This window comes from Pseudophryne corroboree, chromosome 8 (assembly GCF_028390025.1).
Source record: "Pseudophryne corroboree isolate aPseCor3 chromosome 8, aPseCor3.hap2, whole genome shotgun sequence".
In the NCBI taxonomy this organism is placed as follows: Eukaryota; Metazoa; Chordata; class Amphibia; order Anura; family Myobatrachidae; genus Pseudophryne; species Pseudophryne corroboree.
The window spans coordinates 247,726,276-247,735,835 of NC_086451.1; positions in this window are offsets into that span (position 1 = coordinate 247,726,276).

A 9,560-nucleotide genomic window follows, 5' to 3' on the forward strand; every position below is an offset into this window, starting at 1 on the left:
TACATCCTTGCAGTTTCTTCTCCCGGAAGTTCTCCCCAGCTGAGCGCAACTATGCCATTGGCGATCAGGAGTTGCTAGCCATCAAGCTCGCTCTGGAGGAGTGGAGATACCTGTTGGAGGGAGCTTCCCACTCAATCACCATTCTTACCGACCACAAAAATCTTTTATATCTCAAAGGCGCACAATGTCTGAATCCTCGTCAGGCCAGATGGGCACTTTTCTTCTCTAGGTTTGACTTTAAACTCCAGTTCTGTCCGGGTTCTCAGAATCGTAAGGCCGATGCCCTTTCCCGCTCATGGGAGCAAGAAAATGAGTCCGAGTCTGCAGACAAGCATCCTATTATTAATCCGTTGGCATTCTCCACGGTAGGGATGGACTCTACGCCTCCACCAGGGAAAAGTTTTGTTAAGCCAGTTCTAAGGAAGAAGCTCATGCATTGGGCCCATGCTTCCCGTTTTGCTGGACATACAGGCATTCAGAAAACCCTTGAATTTATTTCTAGGTCCTACTGGTGGCCAACTCTGAAGAAGGACGTTATGGAATTTATTGCCTCCTGCCCAAAGTGTGCCCAACACAAAGTCTCCCGCCAGTCGCCTGCGGGGCAACTGGTTCTATTATCTGTTCCCCGTCGACCTTGGACCCATTTGTCGATGGACTTTGTTTCCGATCTACCTATCTGCAACAAGTTTAATACCATCTGGGTGGTAGTTGACCGGTTCACCAAGATGGCACATTTCATCCCTCTCACCGGTCTTCCGTCAGCTTCCAAGTTGGCTCAAGTGTTTATACAAGAGATCTTCCGACTTCACGGTCTTCCTGAAGAGATCATCTCGGATCGTGGAGTACAATTTGTAGCCAAATTTTGGCGAAGTTTGTGTCAAGCCCTCCAAGTCAAGTTAAAGTTTTCCACGGCTTACCATCCTCAGACCAATGGTCAAACCGAGAGGGTGAATCAGGACTTGGAGGCCTTCCTCCGTATATATGTGTCTTCCTCTCAAGATGACTGGGTTCAACTCCTTCCTTGGGCCGAGTTCAGCCACAACAATCAATACCATTCCTCATCTTCTTCTACACCATTCTTCATTAATTATGGATTCCACCCTAAAGTCCCAGAATTCCAACCGCTTCCCGCAACTTCTGTTCCAGCAGTGGATGTCACCTTGCGTCAGTTTTCAAATAACTGGAGGAACGTCCGCGCAGCCCTGCTTAAAGCCTCATTCAGGTATAAGAAGTTTGCCGATAGGAAGCGTAGAGCGGTTCCTGCTCTCAAGGTGGGTGATCGTGTGTGGCTGTCCACGAAGAATTTGAGGTTGAGAGTTCCCAGCATGAAATTTGCACCTCGCTACATCGGACCCTTCAAGATTGAACAAGTCATCAATCCTGTTGCCTACAGGTTACAGTTACCATCCTTCTTGAAAATACCCAGGACATTTCATGTTTCTTTGTTGAAACCGCTGATCCTGAATCGGTTTCATTCCGCACTTCCTCCAGCTCCCAAAGTTCAGACTCAACGGGGAGTCGAGTACGAGGTGGCCAAGATTTTGGACTCACGTTTCCGTTACGGTCAGTTACAATACCTCATTGACTGGAAGGGCTATGGTCCTGAAGAACGCTCTTGGACCAATGCCTCAGACGTCCATGCTCCTGCCTTGGTCCGAAATTTCCACGCAAAGTTTCCTTTAAAGCCTAAGAAGTGTCCTGGGGCCACTCCTAAAGGGGGGGGTGCTGTCACGATCCGGGTATCTGGACGCCATTACTTACCCTTCAGATGCCTCCTAAGGCTGGCTCAGCGTTCCAGGACCGGATCCCGCTGTTCCTGAGTTTCCACATGCAGAATGTCAGAGTGGTGATTTCATCAGCCGCGGCCTCCGCTGTGCCCGCGTGGTTAAATGTGCGCTTGTCAGTCTGGCGTCTCCTGTCTCCTGTGGCCGGCGTCACCATTACTGTTTCAATTCTCACATGGATTACAAACCAAACTTCCCTCCAAGTGTCTGCATGGGCGCAGCCATCTTGGATTTTGTCATCTGATTATTTCCACCAATCTGCTGTCTGTATTGTTGATTTGCATAATTGCCTAGCCAACCCCTTCCTTGCTGCAGGTATAAGTATGCTGTGCCTGAGCAAGGAAGGCGTCAGTGCTTTGGTTGTCTAACCTAGTTCCAGTTTGTCTCTCTCCTGTGGTTGTCTTCCAGGTTCCAGCTCCTGTCTCCAGACTTCTGCTATAGAGACCCGCACCAGCATTCCATCTGCGGTGTAGCCTGACTCTCCGATCCATTCTGGACTCACCTGTTTCCAGTTACATCAATCACCTGCTTCCAGCTCAGCTTCCAGCAGTGTACAGCTTCTCTTAAAGGGCCGGTGTCCTTTCTGCAGTTTACCACTCTCCACCGGTATTATTATTTCACCGCTCTCAAACTCCAAACTTCATCAATCACCTGCTTCCAGCTCCGCTTCCAGCAGTGTACAGCTTCTCTTAAAGGGCCGGTGTCCTTTCTGCAGTTTACCACTCTCCACCGGTATTATTATTTCACCGCTCTCAAACTCCAAACTTCATTATTATTTCATCGCTCTCAAGTTCGTTTATTATTTAACTGGTTCCAGCCAGTATCCACTCCGTACCAACAACAGTCTGGTTCCAGCCAGTATCCACAGCAGCCATTTTATCTTCAGCAACCCAGCCTTTCCTGGAACATCAGCTGGTACGATCCTGGGTTCTCTCCATTGCTACAGTCAGGCCTGGTAAGGACTTTCCAACTAGAAGATTACAAGAACTGTCTCACTCTACCAGTGCCTGTGGCCCTTGCCATCCTGTAGTACCCAGGAATTGTATTTATCCTCTGTTGACTTTTATGTTTCCTTTACTGCTGCTGTGTTACGGAGTTTGTCTTAATAAACATCATTGACTTTTATCCTGGTTGTCGTGGTCACGCCTTCGGGCAGTTATTCTACATGTTACTTACATGTCTAGGGGTCTGATACAACCTCCCAGGTTCCGTTACATCTCAGCCCCTACAACTGAGGCTGCCTCCCGTCAGCTCAGGCCCTCAGTTGTGACACCCTCCCTCTGTATCGGAGTTTGACCCTGAGTCCGATGCTCCTGTTACAGTTAAAACTCTATCAAGTTCTTTGAGCATTCAAAACGGAGTTAATACAAGATCTCACGGCTGCTATATGCGAGGTTAAGATGGAATTGAGCTCTATTGAAGAGTTCACAGACCACCTGGAATGGAAAATGGAGGAGTTGGTCTCATCTCATAATGACCTCATTACAGCCCACAACCAACAGCAAAGTGACCTTGGGGCATTTAAAGTCAAGATCTCAGATTTGGATCGCTCTAAGTGTAATAACATCAAAATTCAGGGCATTCCGGACTCCGTGCTGAATTCTGAATTGGAGGACTACGCTCTTTAACTATTCAGGAAGCTTCTGCCTGGATCAGAACCAAGGGAGTTACTCATCAACAGGATTCATCGCCTACCCAGACCACATTTGGTTGCCTCCTCGCTTCTAAGAGATATTCTCCTGAAGGTGCACTTTTTTACAACAAAGGAGCGCATTCTGAAAGCAGTTACAGCGGCTGGTGACTCGGATTCCGATATCCTTGGTGGGTTGCATCTTTTCCCGGACTTTTCTGCTTTGACTTTGGCTAAATGGAGATCATTGATCCCTATTATCTCAGCTTTTCATGCTCAAGAAATCATGTATAGATGGGGATTGCTGGTGAAGCTAATTATTTCCTATAAAGGTTCATCATACACCATTTTCTCATTAGGTGCTGTAGTCAAGCTACTATTGGAGTGGGATATCTCCATCAACTTGCCTCCTGGATCCAAGAAACAGCCAACTCTTCAAACAGACCGGTCTGTCACTTGAGCAACATTTCTACACATTTTGGCTACTATTACAGACTATATAGTCTGACAGTACCACGGTTGGGACTCAGTAACACCCATATTAAGTGGAAATCTCTGAACACTTAAGTTACCATGTTTGAGGTTTTACTGACGAGGTCCCAGTTTCTATGTTTTTAGATCAGCTTACATGTTCTCTTGCATTTTAGGTGAGCATACTTAATATCTATAGTTTTTCTTTACATTAATGGGTGGTGGTGCAAGGCCACATGTTCACCCTCGCTGTTATACTACTGCAACTTTTACTTTTCCCTGCAGTAGTTAAACTGACCTGATATACTGGGTCATTTTGTTTTGTTTTTTCCTCCTCCCTATTGCCTTTCCTCCCCTTCTATTCTCCAGTTTTTATTTCCAATATTTGAGACAATACCTTATCATCATGCTACAGCTGTACAAACAACAAATGTAACATACACCATGTTGTCACTCGCTCTTTTTTTATTAATCCGTTATGGTTTAAGTTCTGTCTATGAATGTTAAGGGGTTGAATCTCCCAAATAAAAGAAGGTTAGCACTAGGCTATTTTGCCAAGCAAAGAGCAGACATTGTAACATTGCAAGAGACCCACTTTTAGTCTCTTGCGCCCAAAATCTTTAGAGACTGTAGATTTCCTCTTGGTTATTTTGCTAATGGTCCTTTCAAGATGAATGGTGTGGCCATTCTGTTTAAAAATACTGTTTCATTTACTTTGCACTTCCAAATAGCCGATAAAAATGGCTGTTATCTTATTTTAACTGACCTTCTGGATGACAAACCAGTCACTTTAGTTTAGGCATACAGTATGCTCCTAATTCCAATCAAATAATCCTATTTCCGTAAATTCTGCCTGACTATTCAGAAAACTCATAAAGGTTCTCTCCTTATTACGGGGGACTTCAATTTTGTACTAGACCCTAAGTTGGACAAATCTCCCAAACCTTCTCCCACCTCTTTACCTTCCCCTAACGCCCCATGTTTGGCCTTCTGCAATTTCCTAGTGGAATTCGACCTTTATGATATATGGCGTGTACAAAATCCTACTGGCCGAGAATACACTTATTATTCACTAGTCCATAACTCATACTCACGTATTGATTTTGTGTTCTCAGATAAGTGGACTCTCCAATTTGTTAGATCTATAGACATTCTCTGTATAATGTGGTTGAATCACGCACCGATAACTCTTAAATGGGATGTTACTCGTCAGCATTCCCCTCCCCACCCTTGGAGACTTTCCCCTCATTTATTAATTGACCCTGTATCAAAAAAAGCTATAGCTGATAGCATCATGACAAAAGAGGAATTTAACCTTCCATCAGACACGTCCACCCTGAACTGTTGGTGCGCACTTAAGGCTGTTAGTAGAGGGGCAGCAATACAAGCAGGGGCGCAGCTCAAAAAGCTAAATCAGCAATGCCAGGATGATCTTGGACTCAAAATAAAAGAATTGGAAGATAAAAATAAAAACAGACCTTCAAAATACCTTCAGAAAGAGTTAGCTGATAGTAGGTCTCAATTACAGAAACTACTTATGGAACGTACTCAAGCATCTTTGAATAGGATGCGTCCAAAACTTTACTTAGCAGGAAATAGAACAGGAAAAATGCTTGCTCGTAAACTCCGAACACAACAGGCTAGAAATAGAATTAATGTGAAAAAATATATTACCAAAGTAATAGGCCCGGCGCTGTTAAATTGAGATACTTGTCTTTTTAAGCAGCTGTTTAGACAAAGCTGTTGATACAGCGAAACGCGTTGGTTAAGAGGAGCCAGACATTACAGATTCTACCATTTAAACCTGGAATACGCCTAGAAGTCCTTTACAAGCATCAACGGGGAATTTGCAGATGTCCACAAAGGTACAAGAGACCCAGCTTTTAATAGGACTGAGTTTTTGTCCGGAATCAAGCAAAGAGGTCTGTCTTTACTAGCCATGTGAACTTTCATCTGCAAGCATTGAAAACTGCACCCAGGACTGTGGCATAATTCCTTGAATTGTATATATCTAACTCTGCAGAGTCCTGTCTGGCTTCTTCTATGGTAATATACTAAACAAATTGCTGTGCCTGCACTATTTGACACTAATTTATTACTATTATTTTTATACATTTTTTTTTGCTATTATCTGTTGCAACAACTTTTATGTAATAAAAATACAATTGGTTTTACATATCCAGTTTTAAAGCGCTGTGTATATATGTATGTATATATATATATATATATATATATATATATATTTCCTTGTAGAAATAGAATGAAGCACATTGTATCCCCTTCAGGCACTAAGATTTCTAATCCCCTAGAGATTTCAAACCAATTCGCCACTTTTTTCTCTCAGATCTATAATCTCCCCTCTGACTCCTCCATCCCTCAACCTACTCTTTCTTCCATTAATTAATTCCTGGCAGATTTAAAACTTCCTTCGATATCCAAAGATCAATTAGAGATATTGAATACCCCTTGGTCATCTTTGGAAATCACTGGAGTAATTAAATCCCTCCCTAAGGGCAAAGCACCGGGTCCTGATGGCTTTATTAATGACTTCTATATCTTCTTCCAGGACCTCCTAGTACCTTCACTAGTTGCAGTTTACAATGAAATGTCCTCTCAGGGTAATCTCCCAAAAGAGATGCTGGAGACTCAAATTGTCACAATTCCTAAACCTGAAAAGGATTTGGCTTTCTGCCAGAACTACCATCCCATTGCACTACTGAATGGGGATATCAAAATATATGCTAAGCTGATAGCCTCCCGTTTAAATGTTCTTCTCCCTTCTATAGTGCACCCGGACCAGGTTGGGTTTGTACCCGGGAGACAAGCACCTGACAAGGTGCATAGAGTATTTAACCCCATAGATTCTTTACTTCACAACCAGGTCTTCTTCTGTTATCGTTAGACGCAGAGAAGGCATTTGACTGCCTAAATTGGCTCTATATGCATGAAGTCCTATTAAAATTTGGCTTCGTGATCAAGTTCTGTCATCTATATTAGCCCTATATAGCTCTTTGTCAGCTGGGGTCTTTAGCAATGTTTTTTTATCTACTTCTTTCTCAATTCATAATGGCACCTGTCAGTGCTGCCCCTTTTCTCCCCTCATTTTTGTTTTGGCAATCAAGCCCCTAACAGCTAATATTCGGGCTGACTCATTATTCCTGGGACTCCAATTGGGCTCATCCTCCCACAAACTTTGTTTGTGGACAATGTCCTTTTTGTATCCAATCTCTGTACTACACTCCCTCATCTCCATAATATTCTAGATAAATACTCTGAAGGGTCCTACTACAAATTAAATACATCCAAAACTGATGATCTACCCATTAATCTTGCTCATTCTCTAGCTACTCTATGTGTCCTATACCCCTACAATTGGCAAACAGCTTCAATCAGAGGCGTATCTAGGGTAGGGCGAGTGGGGCACGTGCCCTGGGCGCCTTGGCAGGCCCAGGAGAGGGGGGCGCTGCCGGCGTCCAGGGCATCATGCCCCACTCGCCCCCATCAACCCTAAATGTGAGGGGAGCATCTCTCCCTCCCCTCACCGCCGCTGCCAGCACTAGCAGCGCTGCCAGCAGCGCTGCTTTGTCCGGTCTCCGGCGTTAGCCAATCAGAGCTTGCGGACCGGCTCCTGATTGGCTGCCGGTCCGCGAGCTCTGATTGGCTAGCGAACCGGCGCCAGACAGCCGCCGGAGACCTGGAGCGGCGAGGGGAAGGAGAGGCGCTGCGCTCTCCTCCCCTCACATAGCAACAAGCGGCCGCCGGCCGGTAAGTGACGGGGGGGGGGTCCGGCAGCACGGGGTGGGGGGGGTTCAGCGACACAGTGGGGCATGTATCTGGCACCAAGTGGGGCCTGGCACTGTGGGGCATGTATCTGGCACTGTGGGGCAATGTAACTGGCACTGTGGGGCATGTTACTGGCACTGTGGGGCAATGTATCTGGCACTGTGGGGCATGTAACTGGCACCAAATGGGGCATGTAACTGGCACTGAGTGGGGCCTGGCACTGTGGGGCATGTATCTGGCACTGTGGGGCAATGTATCTGGCACTGTGGGGCATGTGACTGGCACTGTGGGGCAATGTATCTGGCACTGTGGGGCATGTAACTGGCACTGTGGGGCATGCATCCGGCACTGTGGGGCATTGTATCCGGCACTGTGGGGCAATGTAACTGGCACTGTGGGGCATGTATCTGGCACTGAGTGGGGCATGTATCTGGCACTGTGGGGCATGTATCTGGCACTGTGGGGCAATGTATCTGGCACTGTGGGGCATGTATCTGGCACTGTGGGGCAATGTAATTGGCACTGTGGGGAAATGTAACTGGCACTGTGGGGCAATGTATCTGGCACTGTGGGGCATTGTATCCGGCACTGTGGGGCAATGTAACTGGCACTGTGGGGCATGTATCTGGCACTGAGTGGGGCATGTATCTGGCATTGTGGGGCAATGTATCTGGCACTGTGGGGCATGTATCCGGCACTGTGGGGCAATGTAACTGGCACTGTGGGGCAATGTAACTGGCACTGTGGGGCAATGTAACTGGCACTAAGTGGAGCATGTGTCTGGCACTGTGTGGCAATGTATCCGGCACTGTGGGGCAATGTATCCGGCACTGTGGGGCAATGTAACTGGCACTGTGGGGCAATGTAACTGGCACTGAGTGGGGCATGTATCTGGCACTGTGGGGCATGTATCTGGCACTGTGGGGCAATGTATCTGGCACTGTGGGGCAATGTATCTGGCACTGTGGGGCAATGTAACCGGCACTGTAGGGCAATGTAACTGGCACTGTGGGGCAATGTATCTGGCACTGTGGGGCATTGTATCCGGCACTGTGGGGCAATGTAACTGGCACTGTGGGGCATGTATCTGGCACTGAGTGGGGCATGTATCTGGCACTGTGGGGCAATGTATCTGGCACTGTGGGGCATGTATCCGGCACTGTGGGGCAATGTAACTGGCACTGTGGGGCAATGTAACTGGCACTGTGGGGCAATGTAACTGGCACTGAGTGGGGCATGTATTTGGCACTGTGGGGCAATGTATCCGGCACTGTGGGGCAATGTATCCGGCACTGTGGGGCAATGTAACTGGCACTGTGGGGCAATGTAACTGGCACTGTGGGCCATTTTCAGTGGCCACACGCCTTCTGGAGCGTTGCCACACCCCTTTTGGTGTGTGGCCATGGCCGTTTTTTCGCTCGGCGCGCGCACATGCTTCTTTTTGTATGTTTTTTTTTTTTTTGGGGGGGGGGGGCGCCATTTTCCATCTTGCCCTGGGCTCCGAAAACCCTAGTTACGCCTCTAGCTTCAATACAATATTTAGGTATTCATATCCCCAATCTTGTCCCTAATCTCAACCTTACAAAGTGGTATTCCAGGGGGATTAGTTCTCTGGGAGATTTGTTAGATGGGTCTGTATTTAGCTCTTTCTCAGATCTCCAAAGTCGCTCCTCTTTGCCTAATTCAGAGAGATTACAGAACTACAAAATACACACTGGTGTATTAGCCTCCATCGTATAACCACCCACCCAATCCTTCTATGGTCTCTAAATTAGGCCAATTTTTTAACAAAGAATTTAATGGTGACATTTCTTTCTGGTACAAAACACTAATAGAACTAACTCTGTCTCCCAAATCCAAGGACAAAGATCATTAGGAATTAGATATTGGAT